This window comes from Lepus europaeus, chromosome 20 (assembly GCF_033115175.1).
Source record: "Lepus europaeus isolate LE1 chromosome 20, mLepTim1.pri, whole genome shotgun sequence".
In the NCBI taxonomy this organism is placed as follows: domain Eukaryota; kingdom Metazoa; phylum Chordata; class Mammalia; order Lagomorpha; family Leporidae; genus Lepus; species Lepus europaeus.
In genome coordinates this window covers 57106001-57124462 of record NC_084846.1, presented here as the reverse complement: position 1 = coordinate 57124462, position 18462 = coordinate 57106001, and the positions used below count along the sequence as shown (strand labels likewise).

At 44.5% G+C, this 18462-nt stretch overlaps 1 long non-coding RNA gene across 1 annotated transcript in view; it reads right to left on the bottom strand.

Annotated features, from left to right (window-relative positions):
• The window catches only part of LOC133749586 (uncharacterized), a 629472-nt gene that overhangs the window by 459542 nt on the left and 151468 nt on the right, over positions 1-18462 (bottom strand). The window contains exon 3 of the long non-coding RNA XR_009864601.1: positions 10913-11041. This is a non-coding gene — a long non-coding RNA (uncharacterized LOC133749586). The remainder of the gene's footprint in view (positions 1-10912; positions 11042-18462) is intronic.

The window sequence follows — 18462 nt, the reverse complement described above, 5'->3', positions numbered from 1 at the left end:
TTAATACCTGATTAGTAAATTATAATTAGAAAGTAGTAAGTGCCATGTATTTGCATCTTGATGAGAATATGGGGAAGGAGAAAATCAAAATAATGATTTCTGGTATTTTTCAGAAGTTCTATAGAATTTAGTGTTTAGGTCTTGATTACAAAGCCTCCTCACAAGTCACAAGATGTGCCTCAGATCTGCCTCCCACTTAAATCTGATTAATTCAGACGACCTTGTTCTAACAGTGGGTGGTTTACTGGGATTTATTTTTGGGAACTGCTAATGAAAAAGAAAACTTTCTCTTAGAAATATCTGTGTCTTTGACAAATACAACTTTTTTTTTTGTTTTTTTTTTTTTAATTTTTGACAGGCAGAGTGGACAGTGAGAGAGAGAGAGACAGAGAGAAAGGTCTTCCTTTGCCGTTGGTTCATCCTCCAATGGCCACCGCGGCGGCCGGCGCACTGTGCTGATCCCTGATCCAAAGCCAGGAGCCAGGTGCTTCTCCTGGTCTCCCATGTGGGTGCAGGGCCCAAGCACTTGGGCCATCCTCCACTGCACTCCCGGGCCACAGCAGAGAGCTGGCCTGGAAGAGGGGCAACCAGGACAGAATCCGGCACCCCGACCGGGACTCGAATCCGGTGCAATATAGCTTTTATAGTGGCCAAATATTTGAGAATTATACTCAAAGCTGGTATATATGAAAGTGTCTATTCTTAGTTGGAAAATAACTAAACTTCCACCTCTTACAGGAAGACTTAACAAGAAGTGAACATGAAAGCCTGAAAATGTGTTCTAGGGAACAAATAATTTGTCAAATTATCTTATAAGCACTTGATATCTACACTTATTTATATTCATAACTTTTCTTCATATATACGTATATATAATATATAATTCATAGGAAAAAATTATAAAATATTTCAAAAAATCTAAAGTAACAATATATTTCCACCAGATAAAACTAATAAGTAAACTAAAATAAGAGAGAAAATATCTTGTTTCACTATTTTTTTTCAAAATCTCAGATAAAATCCAAAAATTTAGAATATATTGCAAAAAATATTATGACCTAGAAATTAAATTTCAGAATGAATAATATGTTAGTAAAATGTGATATAAAACCGAAACAAGTGGGGGTCCAGGTGCTGGCAATTTCCAGATTTTTAACTTGTGCAATAGTCACAACCATAATTGCTTAATGAAATTCCATCACAGTGAATACTTGTTTCTCATACATGTGTCTGTATGTGCATTACATTTGACAACTTAAAAACATTACTAGAAAGGAGGAGATAAAATTCCAAAACTTTATGCACTAAAAACACTAAAAGGAATCCAGCAAGAGGGTCAAAAACAGAACCAACTTTCCTGCAGGCCACTGCTTTTCTGGTCAATAGAAATTGTTGCTAAACCAGAATAAATGACAAGCATCCATTAAAGAATATTCAGATATATTTTCTGATGTGTTCATAATGAACTGCTTCTTTTGTAAAAAATATTTACTTATTTATTCATGCATTTATTTATTTGGAAGGCAGACAGGCAGTGAGGTCTCCCATGCACTGGTTCACTCCCCAGATGCCCCCAACAGCCAGGCCCCAGCCAGGAGTGGGACTCAGTACTTGAGCTATCACCTGCTGCCTCCCAGGGGCATTAGCAGAAAGCAAAACTGGAAGCAGAGGCAGAGGTAGAGGCAGAACTCCACCCAGGCACTCTGACCTGCTGTGCACCAATGCCTGCCCCTGTATTTACTTTTATATATCAGTTTATATATATATATACATATATATATATACTCATTAACTTTGTATTCTAAAAATTTTCAAATGCACAGAAAGATAAATATATATATATATCTTTTAAATAAGCAGTTATAAGTTTAACATTTAAAACATCTAGAAATAATATTTATTTGTTTAATTACTTGCTGCAATATATTAAACTAAAACCATCATGACTTCCTATCCTCAAAATTTTAGTGTGTATTTGTAAAAAATTGTTTTCTATATAATTACTATAAAAGTTAATATATAATAAAACTAATAAAAGTTATACTCCCCAGTTCATATTCAAATGTCCTCAGTTGCCCTAAAATGGTTTCAATTGTTCATTGGTTAAAACAAGTATCCCATCAGGAAGTAAATTGTCCCGACCCGCGGGACAGCAACTGGGGTCGAGTACCTAGAAGGAGAAATGAGAGGGGCAGGAGACACAAGGATGGCAGCAAGACAAGTGCTGATCAAGCTGCAACTTTATTTTTTGAACTGCTCACTATATATCATTGAGGCATGGGAAAGAGGAAGGGCTTGTCTTCGCTACTGCAGTGCTGACGCAATCAAGAAAAACCCGCGGGGCCCTATTACGGGAAGGGGCCCTGTTACGGGAAGCTACAAGATTAGGGAAGGGGGGTAGGGCGGTTACAGGCGCATGGCTTCTACAAGATTAGGGAGGGGGGCAGGGCGGTTACAGGCGCATGGCTTATAGTACATTTTATCTGACACGCCAGGTTTTTCTATTACCAAGAGGTAAGGCCACCTACTGCATGGTCCCTGACATATCCCCCTTCTTTATCAATTTAAGAAGGATAGCTGTGGTTTAGGCCAAGTTTGACGAACGAGCAGTGCCTGTCTTAGGAATCGACCCGAAACCCTAACACCTCTTACCCGTCGCTGGATATCCTTGCCAGTCCCCAAGGACTCCTGTCTTAGGCGGGTGTGGGTACGGGAAGGTGCCCGTCATTGGCTTACTGCTCATTTTATTGATAGGCCTGGGGCCCTTCCTGGGCTCCCGACTGGACAGCAATGAACGGGGGAAGGTTAGCTGTTGAAAGGACCGTGACCTTATTGGCTATACTTTATTGGCCGGAGAGGGGATGATGAGTTTCCATGGGATCTTGCATGGCTAGACTCTGGTAATGTATTTGAATTGGCCTGGCTGCCAAATTGTCTACTTGTTGTTTGATGAAGGCCACGAGTCTATTGAAGAGACAAGGACCTACAGATAGTATAATAAGTATTCCAGCAAAGGGGCCTAGAAGTGGCAACAAATAGGGAAGCAGTCCATTCCATCCAGTCCAGAAGAGGTTTTCAGCCAGGGCACGTCGACGACGTTCCAGGTCTTCTTGAAGTGTTTTGATTTTATCACGAACAATGCCGGACTTGTTGGCGTAGAAGCAGCATGTTTCCTGTAAAGCCAAACAAATACCTCCCTGTTCGGCAGTAAGCAAGTCTAAGCCTCTACGGTTTTGGAGAACGACTTCCGCTAGGGAGTCAATTTGATCCTGAAGGTCCTGAATGGTGGTGGATAGGGTTTGTACATCATTAATAAGCTGTTGGGACAATTGTCTATATTTGTGGACCGCAATTCCTAGTCCTGTTGAACCTGTAACCATCGCTGAGGAGATTCCCAATGTAGCTATTAAAGGAATAAATTGAACAGCTCGTTTCGGTCGCCCCGCAATATAATCAAAGGAGGGGATGGGAACAGGGGTATCTCCCGAAATGATTTCAATATTGGGGAAAAGCGTAGCATGTGCGCAATTACCGCTCCAATTTGCTGGTAGGACAGTATAGGCTAAATTATCCTTGCATACAAATACGGTGGAATTGGGGGCGTAAAGAGGGAAATCTATTGTTTCATTATCTGTACAAAAGGGAGCGAGGCCTACATCAATATCAAAGGAATTATTAAGGGGAGGTTTATAAAGGCAAGTGATGTTTTCAGCTGGGTAAGGAAGAACAGGAAAGGGATGTGTAGGCTGAGCGTTAGAGGAATCATTAAACATAGAGGTACTATTAAGCGGTAAAAATACGGCAAGAGGAAGGGGGGGTCCCTGGCGCAGACAGAGCCAACAGCTGTTTGCAAGGGAGGGGTTAGAGATATTAAGTAATTTATGGGACTCGGTGAGGATATCGGCGGTGTTGGCATCTAAGCCTTCCATTCCTCGAGATCGGATGTTAGCCAGAGGGTGGTATTGGAGAGAAGGATAAAGGCTTTCGAATGCGGTTTCGAGCATCTTTTGTGTTTTTAACCTGGTAAGTGTGTCCTGAGGGCCACCACCATCAGACACTCCCACAGGGGCTGCAGGGTACCAGCAGGCCACTTGTCCCTTAGGGGGGCAGGGAGGAGAGCTGAGGCGTGAAGACGATAAGTCTCCTCCAAATATTCCCCCATGATCTCCTGTTATAGTGGCAAACAATAAATGTTTACTCCCCTCATTACAGGTTTGATACTGAGTATAACAGGAGGAGTGCACAGAGTAGTGGATAGTACTATTGCATTCTGATGGGCATTGATCCTCAGGGCGGGAAGAGTCTAGTTTAGGTTTGAGAGTACACTGCCATTTGGAATCTGTGGCAGCCCGATATGCAGTTTTATCTCCACAGTCATGTGTAAAATGAGGCTCACGATTGAGGACTCGGGATCCATAGGAGGTTGATGTTTGTGGGAGTAATACTGTTATGCCCCCCGAGCAGGTACAAGGGTTATGCTGTTGAAGGAGTTTTTGAATGGCCTGAGGGTTGTCAAACCCTGCAAAGACTGGTGGAGCCCAATGGATGGTGTAGATTGCCATTATCAGGAGAGCAAGGAAGAGGGACATTTTGTTAGGGCCCTTCAGAGGGGTTAATCAGTGAGCCCTCAGGAAATGTGGTAGGGGAAGAGCGAATAGAGAGAAGATAAGATACACAAATAGCAACAATGGCAACAATACCGACAATAACAAGGAGTCCTGTAATGAGTCCCAGTAGAGTCCAGCCGGGTCTTTTCATTCCTGTAAACACAAGGGGAAAATATCCTCAGGGCCAGATGTAGGCTCTGGTGTAGGGTTAATATTAGAAGAGTTTGACGAATTAACTTGTTTAACTAATCTTTCAGGCAGCCATCTGGGTGCCGATTGCTTTTGATCCAGGATGCAGGCTGAGCCGCGGCCCCAGATAAGTACTGGATCTGGGCCATGCCAGCTGTTGGTGAGGGGGTCTCGCCACATCACCATAGGTGGAGCCGTATTAGGGGAAGGGTGCCAGTGACGGTCAGCAGCGGAATGACCATTATTATCCAAAGTTAAAAAATTTGTCACAAAAAGCGCATGATTTAAGCGATCGCGGGGAGAGGTAAAAGAGAAGGAAGTGGCTTTAAGCCGAGTGAGCCAAGTTTTTAATGTTTGGTGGGCTCTCTCAACTATTCCTTGTCCCTGTGGGTTATAGGGAATGCCTGTAGCATGGCTAACATGGAGCGCTTCACAGAATTGTTTAAACTTAGTGCTGACATAAGCAGGACCATTGTCTGTTTTAATTTTAGCAGGTTTTCCCAGGACAGAAAGGGCAGTGACAAAGTGTGAGATGACATCCCTAGCAGCTTCTCCTGAATGGGGGGAAGCAAAGATAAAACCACTATACGTGTCTATTGACACATGGAGATACTTTAATTTGCCAAATTCTGGGAAATGCGTGACATCCATTTGCCACAACTGATTAGGGAGAAGACCACGCGGATTGACTCCTAAATGCGGTACAGGGAGGCTTGTGATGCATGTGGGACATTGTTTTACTATTTCACGAGCCTGATCTCGTGAAATCTTACAAAGTAAACGGAGGGATTGAGCATTTAGGTGATGTAACTTATGTAATTTTTGAGCTTTTTGTACTGATCCCATAATTATGGGGAAGGCAAGCCTCGTAGCTGCATCTGCCTGGGCGTTACCTTCTGATAGTGGCCCTGGTAGGTTTGTGTGTGCCCTGATATGTCCCAAGTAGAAAGGCTGTTGTCTCTTGTGAATTAACTTTTGAATTTGTGCAAATAAGGGCGTAGCGTTAGAAGTTGTCTTAAGAAAAGGGGAAGTTTCGAGTAACGGGATAGATTGAGCCACATATGCACTATCAGTAAAGATATTTACAGGCTGATCGAAAAATTGTGTAAAGACTTGAAGTACGGCATACAGTTCAACCAACTGAGTTGACTGATAAGATGTTTTAAATACATGAGAACGGTTATTTGCCACGAAGGCGGCCATCCCATTGGAAGATCCATCTGTAAACACCGTGACAGCCTTTGGAATGGGGTTACTTTTTGTAATTTTTGGGAAAATGAAGGAATAGGACTGGGCAAACTGTAGTACCGGGTCATCAGGGAGGTGATTGTCAAGAATCCCCATAAAGCCTGACATGGCTATTCCCCAGTCGTCAGATGTTTGAAGAAGGAACTGGGTCTGTTCTTGAGTATATGGCACTATTATTATATCGGGATCCTTTCCAAAATACTGGCGGGAAAGGGAGCGAGCCTTAATGATTAATGAAGTGGTTTGGGAAGAGTATACAGAAATTACCTTAGACGAGGAGGTGGGGAGATGGACCCAGAAAAGAGGTTGACCCTTTTTACCAGGTGTGAGGGCCTTTTGCCAAAACACTCCAGTGGGCGTGTGTGGCGTGGCTAAGACAATAAAAGTTAAAGGGAGGGTATACGAAATTTGAGAGACAAATTGTTGGCTGATGGCTTGTGTTACTTGGTTTAACGCCTCTCTCGCAGCCGGGGTGAGTTCACGGGGGGAAGAGGGATCTGAGTTTCCTCGAAGGATGTCGTAAAGGGGCAAGAGAGTGTTGTTAGGGACCTTTATATAGGGCCTGAGCCACTGAATATCTCCTAAAAGTTTTTGAAAGTCGTTAAGGGTATGGAGGCAGTCTAAGCGAAACTGGATGCGAGGCACGAAAACCTCGTTTTGTTGTAATTTTAAGCCTAAATAGGTAAAGGGGTCTTGTAACTGAACCTTATCAGGGGCAATTTGTAAACCAAGGGCGAGAAGGGTTTTAGTAAGGTCCGTGAAGCAACGAAGTAGGTTTGATTTATTTTGGGCTGCCAATAGAATATCATCCATATAATGTAAAATATAAAGATGTGGCCAGCGTAAACGAATTGGGTCTACTGCTTGTGCCACAAATTTTTGACAAAGGGTGGGGCTATTGGCCATTCCTTGGGGTAAGACCTTCCATTGAAATCTTTGCATTGGTCCCTGGAAGTTAACACGGGGAAGGCTAAAGGCGAAGAAAGGACGGTCATCAGGGTGTAAAGGAATAGTAAAAAAGCAATCCTTAAGATCTATAATTATTTTAAAATAACCATTTGGAATGGCTACAGGGGTGGGGATGCCAGGTTGGAGGGCACCCATGGGTGCCATGACCTTATTAACGGCACGCAAGTCCTGTAAAAGGCGCCATTTGCCAGATTTTTTCTTTATGACAAAAATGGGTGTATTCCAGGGAGAATTAGAAGGCTCTAAGTGTCCAGCCTCGAGCTGCTCCTGTACAAGCGCTGTAGCGGCATTTAGTTTTTCTTGAGTAAGCGGCCACTGATCCACCCAAACAGGAGTTTGAGTATTCCATGTGATTTTATCTGCATGGGGTACAGGAAGGCCAGTGGCCGTTGCTAAAAATCCGAATATCCGAGCCCGTGTTTATCTGTTTTAGAGGGAGTTGTAATGGGTTGAGTTATGCCCTGTCTTGTTTTTCCAAGTCCCGTGCCAGGCACATAATCCATGCGCAGCATTTGTTGTGTGACCACGTTACTAGGGCTGCACAGGATAACTTCCATTTGGGAGAGAATGTCACGTCCCCACAGATTAACAGGAAGGCCTGGTAATACAAAAGGAGTTACAGTGCCCTGATTGCCTTCACTATCCTTCCAGTGTAATACCTTTGAGCTGACTTGGGGGTTATTAGATTGGCCTATACCTTGTAAGTCAGTAAAAGATGCGGTCAGCGGCCAGTGGGTGGGCCAATGATCTTGAGATATGACCGTGGCATCCGCCCCCGTATCTAGAATGCCCTTAAAATCCTTTCCTTCAATAGTAAGGGTTAGTGTAGGTCTATTTTTTGTGATTGGCTGGACCCAATAGGCATCCGAGGAGCCCAAAGGGGTAATGCCTCGGGGCCTGGAGGAAATTGAGGATGTATTTTTAGTAATTAAAGGCATAAGAATTAGTTGTGCTAGGCGGGTGCCCTGTGGAACGGCAGCCACTCCGTTAATAGCGGCTGCTAGAATCTTTATTTGTCCGGTAAAATCACCGTCAATAATGCCAGGAAAAACTTGAATGCCCTTAAGGGTGGCTGATGCTCTACCAAGAATAAGAGCACAGGTACCCGAAGGCAGAGGGCCCCACACCCCTGTAGGGATAATTTGTGGGCCCTGGGTGGAATCTAATATTGTATCGGAGGCGGCACAGAGGTCCAGTCCTGCGCTACCTGGGGTTGCTCGTTGGAGGGAAGTAATTGTTGAGGCATTTGAGGAACTTGTTGTTGGGCTTGGGCCTGAGGAGGGACAAACCGTATCGCCCCAGGGTTTGTCCTTGGATAATTTGGGGCCAGGGGCTGGCCCCTCTGGGAGTTTCCCGGCAGCCTAGGAGGGAGGGGCTGGCCTGAAGAATTAGTCTTTGACCTACATTCATTTGCCCAGTGATAACCCCTATGGCATCGAGGGCACAGGGTGGAAGGAAGTGGCCTACCTGGAGGGGATGGGGTTATATTTTGTGCCATAGGCCTGGTTGATGAGGCAGTGGGACAATCACGGGCAAAATGTCCAGGCTGTTTACAAGCATAGCAAGTGGAGGTTTTTGCGGAGGGGTTGTGAGCCGATTTAAATGCAGCTCCGATAGCCAGACCCATAGCGTGGGCTGATCCCACGCCAGCGCAGAGCCTCACGAATTCTGAAAGGTCATTTTTATGTTTATGAGGCCGAAGAACGTCCTTACAAACTGGATTGGCGTTTTCAAAGGCAAGGTGTGTAACGAACGCGCTTCCACTCTCTCCCGGGCCGACGAGTCTCTCAGCTGCCATATTAAGGCGCGAAACGAAATCACTATAAGGCTCGTCGGGCCCTTGTTGAACTTTAGCTAAAGAGGCGGTGACCGCTCCTCTCTGAGGGAGTTTTCTCCATGCCCCCATGCCGGCAGTGCTAATTTGTGTTAGTAACCCAGTAGGGAATTGGGCTTGTAAATTATTGGAGTTATACGGGGGATCTCCCAAAAGTTTTTTGAGGGTCCAATGTTTTGATGAGACTTTAGTAAGGTTTTGTTGAGCTAACTCTTTACAAATTTGAACATAATCAGCCCTCCACAGGACGTAATCACCCCCGCTGAGAGTGGCTCGGGCAAGAAAATCCCAATCATTAGGCGTGAACCAGCGGGTTTTTTGGTTTTCTAATAAGGCCTGAGTGTACGGGGCGGTGGGGCCGTATTGGGTGCAAGCTGTTTTAAGTTTTTCAATAAATTTGAGACTAAGCCTTTTGTAAGATGACGGTTGTCCATCTCCCGGTCCCTGATGGGGGGCCTGATCCTCTCCCTCTGACCCCGGATCCTCACTGTCTTCCTCATGTTGGTGGGGTGAATTATCCTCATCCTCATCTTCCCCATCAGTGGTAGGGTCGGACTGGCCTTGGGCTTGTCTCCTGGTTACAGGGAAAGCCAGAAGGGGTTGGGTTTTGGGCTTGGTGTTATTTTGCTTAGATCGTGGAAGGGGTCGTTCCAAGGCGAGATGGCGGAGCTCATCATCGAGGGTTCTTAGTTCTTTAAGGAGCTGGATGTGCTCCCGCCTGGCTTGAAGTGACTGCCGCAGAGCCGACAAGTCAGGTATAGGTGGGTTAAGATCGTGGAAGGAGGGGGCGCAAACGGTAAGGGGTAGGTGAGGATTATATGGCGGGGGTTTAGGGGGATCTGGGGCACTATGGGCAGTCTCCTCTCTCTCTTCAAAGGCTGACCGGTCTCGAATAACAGGATATAATTGGCCCGTCTTGTTGGAGAGGGAAGGGGTGGGCTCCTCGATCACATCTGGGGGGTCATCTGGGGTGCCATTATCAGAAACAGGGGGCATATCTAGAATGACAGAAGGGCATCTAGAGGGGGGTTGGGAGCATCGCCGTAGCGTCTCCTCGCCTTCCCTCACCAGGGCGTCGACAGCTTTATCTGTATGCCGGGTTTTTATAATATCATTAATTAGATTCCAATATGAAAAGATGGTAATAGGCACCTTGGCAGGGCCAAAAGTCTCATGGAAATCTTTTAGACAACTTCCAACTCTATTCCACTTAACCTCGTTGATTGTGCCTTCCTTGGGAAACCAGGGACACAGTCTTTCTATATGATCAAAAAACACTTTTAAATCTTTCTTTTTAACCCGAACTCCTCGTGTCTTGAGAGTATCTTTGAGGCTTTTAATGAACATTTCCCGTGACGATAATGCCTGCCCCATGGCTGTCACTTACCTTGCGCCGTCTTCGCTCCTCAGCGTCGACCGATGCTGATGATCTCGGGTGGGCAGTTCCGAGCTGGTCGCACAATCACTTGGATCCAAGTTTTCCTCCTGGAAGGCGGCGTTTCTCCAATCTTACAGGCACTTCGAGCCCCAAGGGCCACACTCGAGCCCCACGTTGGGCGCCAGATGTCCCGACCCGCGGGACAGCAACTGGGGTCGAGTACCTAGAAGGAGAAATGAGAGGGGCAGGAGACACAAGGATGGCAGCAAGACAAGTGCTGATCAAGCTGCAACTTTATTTTTTGAACTGCTCACTATATATCATTGAGGCATGGGAAAGAGGAAGGGCTTGTCTTCGCTACTGCAGTGCTGACGCAATCAAGAAAAACCCGCGGGGCCCTATTACGGGAAGGGGCCCTGTTACGGGAAGCTACAAGATTAGGGAAGGGGGGTAGGGCGGTTACAGGCGCATGGCTTCTACAAGATTAGGGAGGGGGGCAGGGCGGTTACAGGCGCATGGCTTATAGTACATTTTATCTGACACGCCAGGTTTTTCTATTACCAAGAGGTAAGGCCACCTACTGCATGGTCCCTGACAGTAAATATGGCATTTCATTATGTTTTTGTGTCTTTTAATATAGTACAATTTCCCCGCCACTCCGACACACACACACACACACACACTTACCTCTTGTCATTGATTGGGTGAACAGAACGAGACAGTTATATCAATTGTCTTGTACTTTAAACTATATTTGAGATTTTTTTTTCATTTTCTACAGGGTCTTATTTAGCCTTTTCCTCTTTATTCTACTTCCTGAAAAACAAAAGTTAAATCTCCATTAGATTCAGGTTTAATACTTTAACAAAAATGTTCAGTGGTGATGCTGTTTCTGCTGACAGCATCATTTTTAGAGGAATGAAGCATTTACTGTCCAATGCTAATGTTGCTGAGTCACCACTGGTTCCGGTGGGGATGGCCCAATCCCTCCATCGTGGAGTCACATTTTTCCATTTGTACTCAGGAAGTGAGTGCTTTGCTGCCATGCAAATATCGAGTTCCTCAGCCACCTCTCTCTGTGCAGCACACTCTGATGATCTTTTCCTGAATCAATTGGGAGCTGCAAAAATGTTTTATTTATTCTTTATTGATTGTCATTCTTCAAGGAAAGAGATCCTTTCTAAATTAGGACAGTTTGGTTACACTGAAAAGCACTTCCAACTAGAGTAGAATAAATATTTTATTCTTTCTTTGTTCCATTTGTTCCATTTTCTTTTCTAACATCATTATGTATCAACAATGCGTTTCCATCAATCGCAGCCATTGTTCTTTTTAAAGACTTGTTTTATTTATTAGAAAGAGTTACAGAGAGGTAGAAACAGAGCAAGAGCAAGAGGGAGAGCTAGCAAGTGCACCTGTGTGTGTGTGTGTGTGTGTGTGAGAGAGAGAGAGAGAGAGAGAGAGAGAGAGAGAGTCTTCCATCTACTGTTTCACTCCCCCAAATGGCCACAACAGCCAGGAGCCAGGAGCTTCTTCTTGATCTCCCACATGGGGGCAGGGGCTTAAGTACTTGGGCCACCTTCCACTGCTTTCCCAGGCACATTAGCAGGCAGCCGGATTGGGAACAGAGCAGTCGGGACTCAAATTGGCACCCATATGGGATGGTGGTGCTGCAGGTGGCTTGACCCACTGTGCCACGGCGCTGGCCCCTCGTAGCCATTATTTTCAGTGATGAAGTTGTCCCACCTTCTTCCAGGAGTGTCCTGTGGCTGATGCTGATGCAGTTTTCAAAAGATCTTGTTAGTCCTCAAAAGCTGCTTTGCCTTCTGGCAGAGCAAGACCCTCCAGTTTCACCTTCTACATTCATTGTTGCAGACCTGGAAGCTGCTCTACCTCAGAAACTTTGTTACTTGTGGACACCAAAATCAGAATGCTAAAAAAGGCTCATTGCCAGGGGTAACATTTCTTCAGTCTCTCTCTCACAAACAGTGCTAGAAAATATGATGTGTTACTAGACAAACTATGAGTTCAAACAGGTATTTCCAATACATGTTAAACACTATCGGGATTTTATTGAGATTATTTGATATAATACTAATTTATTTTACCTACTTAAACATTAAAACACTATCATTAAAATTAAAACTGCTAACTAAAATATTAGACTGAATAAAAAAGTCTTTTAAGCCTTAGAACATATCATTTCAAGGTATAATAACTAAACAATAGTGGTATTAGTACAGAATTATTAAGTATATATCAAAGAAAATTAATGTTTCAGAAATACTTCAAAAGGCATTTCACATCAGAGGTCAATATATGAACATCCACTGTTACGTGCACAGTCATACACACAGAGACAAACTTTACCTGGATTAGAAAGCTAAGTGCAAAAACTAAAAATAAGATTTTATATAAATATATATATATAATAAGATTATATGTATATACAAAGATCCTTTAATCTGAAAGGAAGGAATGTCTCCTCAAATATACAGATGTAAAACCAGATTTTAAAAATGGAAAATATTAATAGAAAAAGGACTACTAGAAATGAAAGTATAGGGTGCATGATGCTATGAGAACATAGTTGCAAATAAACTACTATATAATACAAGAAAAAGCCTACAAATTCATTCTTCAAAACAGAAAGGGAGGACGTTAGTTGCCGTGGTTAAGTCACAGCTTGGGGTGCCTATTTCCCGTTAGCTGGCCGCCTGGTTTCAGTTCCAACGACTCCGCTTCCAATCCAGCTTCCTGCTACTGTGAACCCTGGAGCAGGTCATGACTGAAGTACGCAGGTCCCTCCTCCCACACAGAAAACCTGGATTGAGTTCTGGGTTCCTGGCTTCAATCTGGCTCCACTCTGGCTGTTGGGAACATATGGAAAGTGAAGCAGTAGATGGAAAATCCATTTTTCTGATGTCCGTCTGTCTCTCTTTCAAAAAAGACAAATAAATTTGTACAAAAGAGGAAAAGAAAAAATTTAAAAAGAGACATGAATATGTAATTTAAAGAAAAAAATTACAAATAAACATTTGAAAGGATGTTCAGCCTCACTAGTACTGATGAAAATTCAAATTAAAATTACTGTAAGATAATGCTTCTTGGAAAACATAGTAACAAAAATTCCAAATTAGAATGACTAAATATTGACTAGGCTGTCAGAAACAGAGATTCTCAAACAGTTCTGGTGGGAGTGTACACCGGTACATCTTCTAGGTGGTGTGTTAACCAAGCAGAATGTTGACTCTCTGTCACAGTGGTTTCATTTCCAGCCATGTAACTTTTTTTTTTTTTGAGTTTTATTTTTATTTATTTGAAAGACAGAGTTACAGAGAGAGGTAGAGCCAGAGAAAGACAGAGATCTTCCCAAATGACCACAACAGCCAGAGCTGAGCTGAACCAAAGCCAGGAGCCAGGAGCTTCTTCCGGTCTCCCATACAGGTAGAGGGGTCCAAGGAGTTGGGCCATCTTCCACTGCCTTCCCAGGCCATAGCAGAGCTGGATCAGCAGAGGAGCGGCAGGACTCAAACCAGCGCTCATATGGGATGTTGGCGCTGCAAGCTGGGGCTTTAACCTGCTGTGCCACAGCACTGGCCCCCAGCCACGTAGCTCTTAAAAACACAGAGGCACCAGTCATTAAAGCATTGTTCATAATTATGAAAACATTCCATAACTTCATTGACCATTGATATCTAAATGGTCAAAATTTTGCAATACATTTTTGATAAAAGTAAGCTTTATGTGTACTGATTTCTTATGATATTTATGGCACCAAATATGTAGAGTAAAATTCAATTTACTTTTTGGAGCATAGATGCAAAAATATGCAAATGGTTGAATATACAGCGGGAAGAGGGGGATGGAAAGAGCTGGTTTTTGCCATATGTAAATTATGAGTATAGATAGATAGCGTCTTGGTGGAGCGTACGTGACAAGGAGAGAGGCAAAAACCCAATAGCTGATAACAAGACTTAGTTTACTTAGAAAACAATTTTTGGAAAACTAACCTGATAAGGACTTGCGATGACAGGTTTGGTTTATGCCAAGATTTAGAAAATGGAGCCATACATTGTGCATGACCAGCAGAGGAATACACATGGGGCTGGGAGGTGGCACAGCAACCCGGAGAGCAGGAAGGATACTGGGAAAGAACAGGGGAAGATGAAGAGGAGTGCCCAACCATAACCTTAGTGGTGGCCTGGCTAAGAGGAAGTACTTAGATAACGACAGGGAATCTGCAAAACGAGACTTTGAGATGTTTACACAGCTCAGAGGAAGCCTTCCTGGTGAGGGGCAACTCATCCCAAGAAGTTTGGTAGAACATAAATGTGCCGTGTGAAGTAAAAGTCTGTAGAGTGGAGAGGCTGTCATAATCTCTGGGAAACAAGACAGAATAGTCATGTGTGGAAAGGCGCTAGACACAAAGAGGGCAATAGAATAATAAGACAATGAGAAGGTCTAGGCATCCAAAGAAATCTTGTTTAAAGCTGTGGTGACCGAGCAAGGGGTGTCATTTTTAAGCTATTTTATCCACCTCTCAATGGCCCAGTAGAATCCAGCCAATATCTAAGCTGTATGTGTTTCTGAATTGTTTATGTCTGGGGGGGATGCTTTTCTATGAAAATGTATTACTACTGTATGAAGGGAAAGAGAGGGAGAAGGGAGGGAGGGAGGGAGCAAGAACACAGAGAAGAGTGAAAAATAAATAAGACATGTAATGCTACGGTTTGAATGTACGTGACCCCTCAAAATTTCATGTTGAAACTTAATCCCCCAATGCAGGAAAAAAAGAAAAAATAGCCCTGGGAGGTGTGGCTTTGGGGAGGTGATTGAGTCACAAGAGCTCGTCCTCCAGAGCGGATCAGTGCCAGTGTAACAGGACTTGAGGGAAGAAAGGTGACTCCTTATTTCCCTTCTACCACTTCTGCCAAGCGGGAAACTGATCCTTGTCCATGGCAGATGCACCATTAATATAAAGCAGAGCGGGCTGGCGCCTTGGCGCACTAGGTTAATCCTCTGCCATATGCATCCCATACGGGCAGTGGGTTCTAGTCCCGGTTGGGGCACCGGATTCTGTCCCAGTTGCTCTTCTTCCAGTCCAGCTCTCTGCTGTGGCCCGGGAGGGCAGTGGAGGATGGCCCAAGTGCTTGGGCCCTGCACCCACATGGGAGACCAGGAGGAAGCACCTGGCTCCTGGCTTCGGATCGGCATAGCTCCGGCCGTGGCAGCCATCTGGGGAGTGAATCAACGGAAGGAAGACCTTTCTCTCTGTCTCTCTCTCTCTCACTAACTCTGTCAAATAAATTTTTTTAAAAAAATTTTTTAAAATAAGATAAACAGAGCACAGCCCTCACCAGACAGCCCTGCAGATTCTAGACTGTGAGAAATTAGTTTCTATTCTCTATAAATCACTCCATCTCCAGTATTTTTTAATAGCAGCACAAATCAGAGTAGGACATGGATCTCTGGCACCTATAATGAACTAGAACTATGAGCCAAACTATCTTTTTTTAAAAAAAAATTATTTATTTATTTATTTATTTGAAAGTCAGAGCAAGAGAGAGAGTCCATCTGCTGGTTCACTCCCCAGGTGCCTGCAACAGCAAGAGCTAAGCCAGGTTGAAGCCAGGAGCCAGGATCTTCATCGAGGTCTCCCACATGGGTGGCAGAGGCCCAAGTACTTAGGCCATCTTCAACTGCTTTCCCAGGCCATTAGCAGGGAGCTGGATTGGAAGTGGAGCAGACAGGCCACAAACTGGCACCCATATGGAATACCGGTGTCACAGGCAGTGGCTTTACCCGCTATGCCACAATGCCGGCCCCAGAGCTAAACTAGCTGACTTATGTTCAGTAATCATCCCTTCTCCCTACTAATTCTTTCTTCCACGTCCCATTGCAGTCAATAATATCACTGCTTGCCCAGTCACTTCCCCTTCAATATTATCATGGCCTTTCATTCCCAACTCTCCTCTACTGCACTTCAGTCAGTTGCAACATCCCAGTGAATTTTATTTAAAACAAAAGTCCTCTTTTATCTGAAAAAGGCATCCTCTTCAGCTCAGAGCCACGGAAGGAAAGTATACATCCTACAGAAAGAGGCAGGATACAGACCAGACCAGCTGGATTAGGCAAGGTCAACCTTGGTAATGCAACAGTGACAGAGAGGCAGGCTGCTCAGCCTCATATTCAATTTATCATTTGTCTTATAGGTGCTGCCTCTTATTAATTCTGACCGCCATGGTCCTAACTCAAGTGGCATCACTTCTTACCTGGACAATGGCAAACACTGGCATCATGCCTCTATCTATTCCACTCCACTGCATCCGAAGATTCTAGATGAATATTTTTTTGGTCATTGTAACCCACTGAAATTGACTTGGGCGACATAAGGAGAGAAAGAATTATGCACAGAACATTAGAAAGTCCTCAATTTGAAGGCAATGGAAACAAGCTCGGGGAACTGAAAAAGTCCAAGCAGGCAGAGAGTAGGGAGCTCAGTCAAGGTCACCTCACTGAGTCAGAGGAGGACACAGCAGGGGATGCCACCACCAGTGCGTGCTCATCACCAGCCCAGCTGCATATGTGGTCTCTTGTTGGGTTCTTATGTATCACTGTGGCGTTGTGTTACTGTCTCAGGTCAGAGAACTGCACGGGAGTTTCCAATTGGCTGAATAGAAGCCATGTGTCTCCCACTTCAAGAGACAAGAAGAAATGTCTACCCCTTTTCTGTTTGCCATGGTGGGAGACAGACCTTTCCAGTTAACAGCACATCAAAGGCCGGCGCCGCGGCTCAATAGGCTAATCCTCTGCCTGCGGCTCCGGTACACTGAGTTCTAGTCCCAGTCGGGGCGCCGGATTCTGTCCCGGTTGCCCCTCTTCCAGGCCAGCTCTTTGCTGTGGCCCGGGAGTGCAGTGGAGGATGGCCCAAGTCCTGGGGCCCTGCACCCCATGGGAGACCAGGAGAAGCGCCTGGCTCCTGGCTTCAGATCAGCGCTGTGCGCCGCCCACAGCGGTCATTGGAGGTTGAACCAACAGCAGGAAGACCTTTCTCTCTGTCTCTCTCTCTCTCACTGTCCACTCTGCCTGTCAAAAAAAAAACAAAAACAGCACATCAAAGAAGACTACCACAAAACAGGAACAATGATTGGATTCTGGGTAGCGAACAAATAACAATAACAATCAATGTTCACTGTATTCTTCTTTGAAGGAAACACTTAGCCTTGTTATGCCTCTGTTAAAACTAATCGTTGACTGCTTTTTGCCTGCATTATAAAATCCACATTCCCAAATGCAACATCAAGAGTCACACCATCCCCTCAGCTACATTTCTAGCCTTCTCCTTTCTTGTGATTGATTCTTCATGGACCACTCCCCAGTCCCATTACCCCATCAGATAGCTCTTGCTGCTGGTTCCTATGTCTACTTGTACAGAAGTTACATCACCTTCAAGATGCTGCTCAAATTCAACCTCTTCCAAACATCTTTGCTGATACCCAACAGTCTCTCCCTGGGAAGGGATCTGTAATGAATTCTCATAGTTTGATGTTGCCTTAGAACCCATGTGGGAAGTAAGCTGGACACAACTCTCTTGACTGGCCCCACTGACCCTCCCCTCCAGTATGGACTGCATGGACAGTGGCCATCTCAGAGTCACCAGGTCACCTAGTGGAACTCTGGCCTGCTTGCTTTAAACCCACCCCTGCGAAACCTGTTTAAATAATGCCTTGGATTCAGTAAAGGTATTGGCCCACAGGGCACTGGCACTCACTCACTCCCTCTCCCTCCTCCCACTCCCCACCCCAGGTGCTGCCCAGACCTCCTTGTGGCCTTCAGGTAGGCCCTGTATCCCCAGGGCCTGCAAGAAATAAAATTGTCATCATTTCCATCTTATGTCTCCCCTAGACATTGAAGGTCCTATTTTAAAACAGGGTCTCAATGTACAATACTTAGATTCTTCCCAATTCATATTTGAACTATTTGGGGGTGTTCTATCTCTCCACCTAAATTGTAGTCTATTAAAGAACAGAGAAGGGTTTGTTTTTGCAGTTTTACAAATATTTTTAGCAAAGATGCAAAATAAATGTTGAGCTAACTATACAAAGATAGCACTCAAAAGCAAATTTAAAATATAAAAATTCACAAGCAGAAATGGGTCATACAAGTTCTATGGAACAAAAGAACAAACATAAAAAAATAATTGAGATAAGCTCTACTTTAGAAAAGCTCTATTT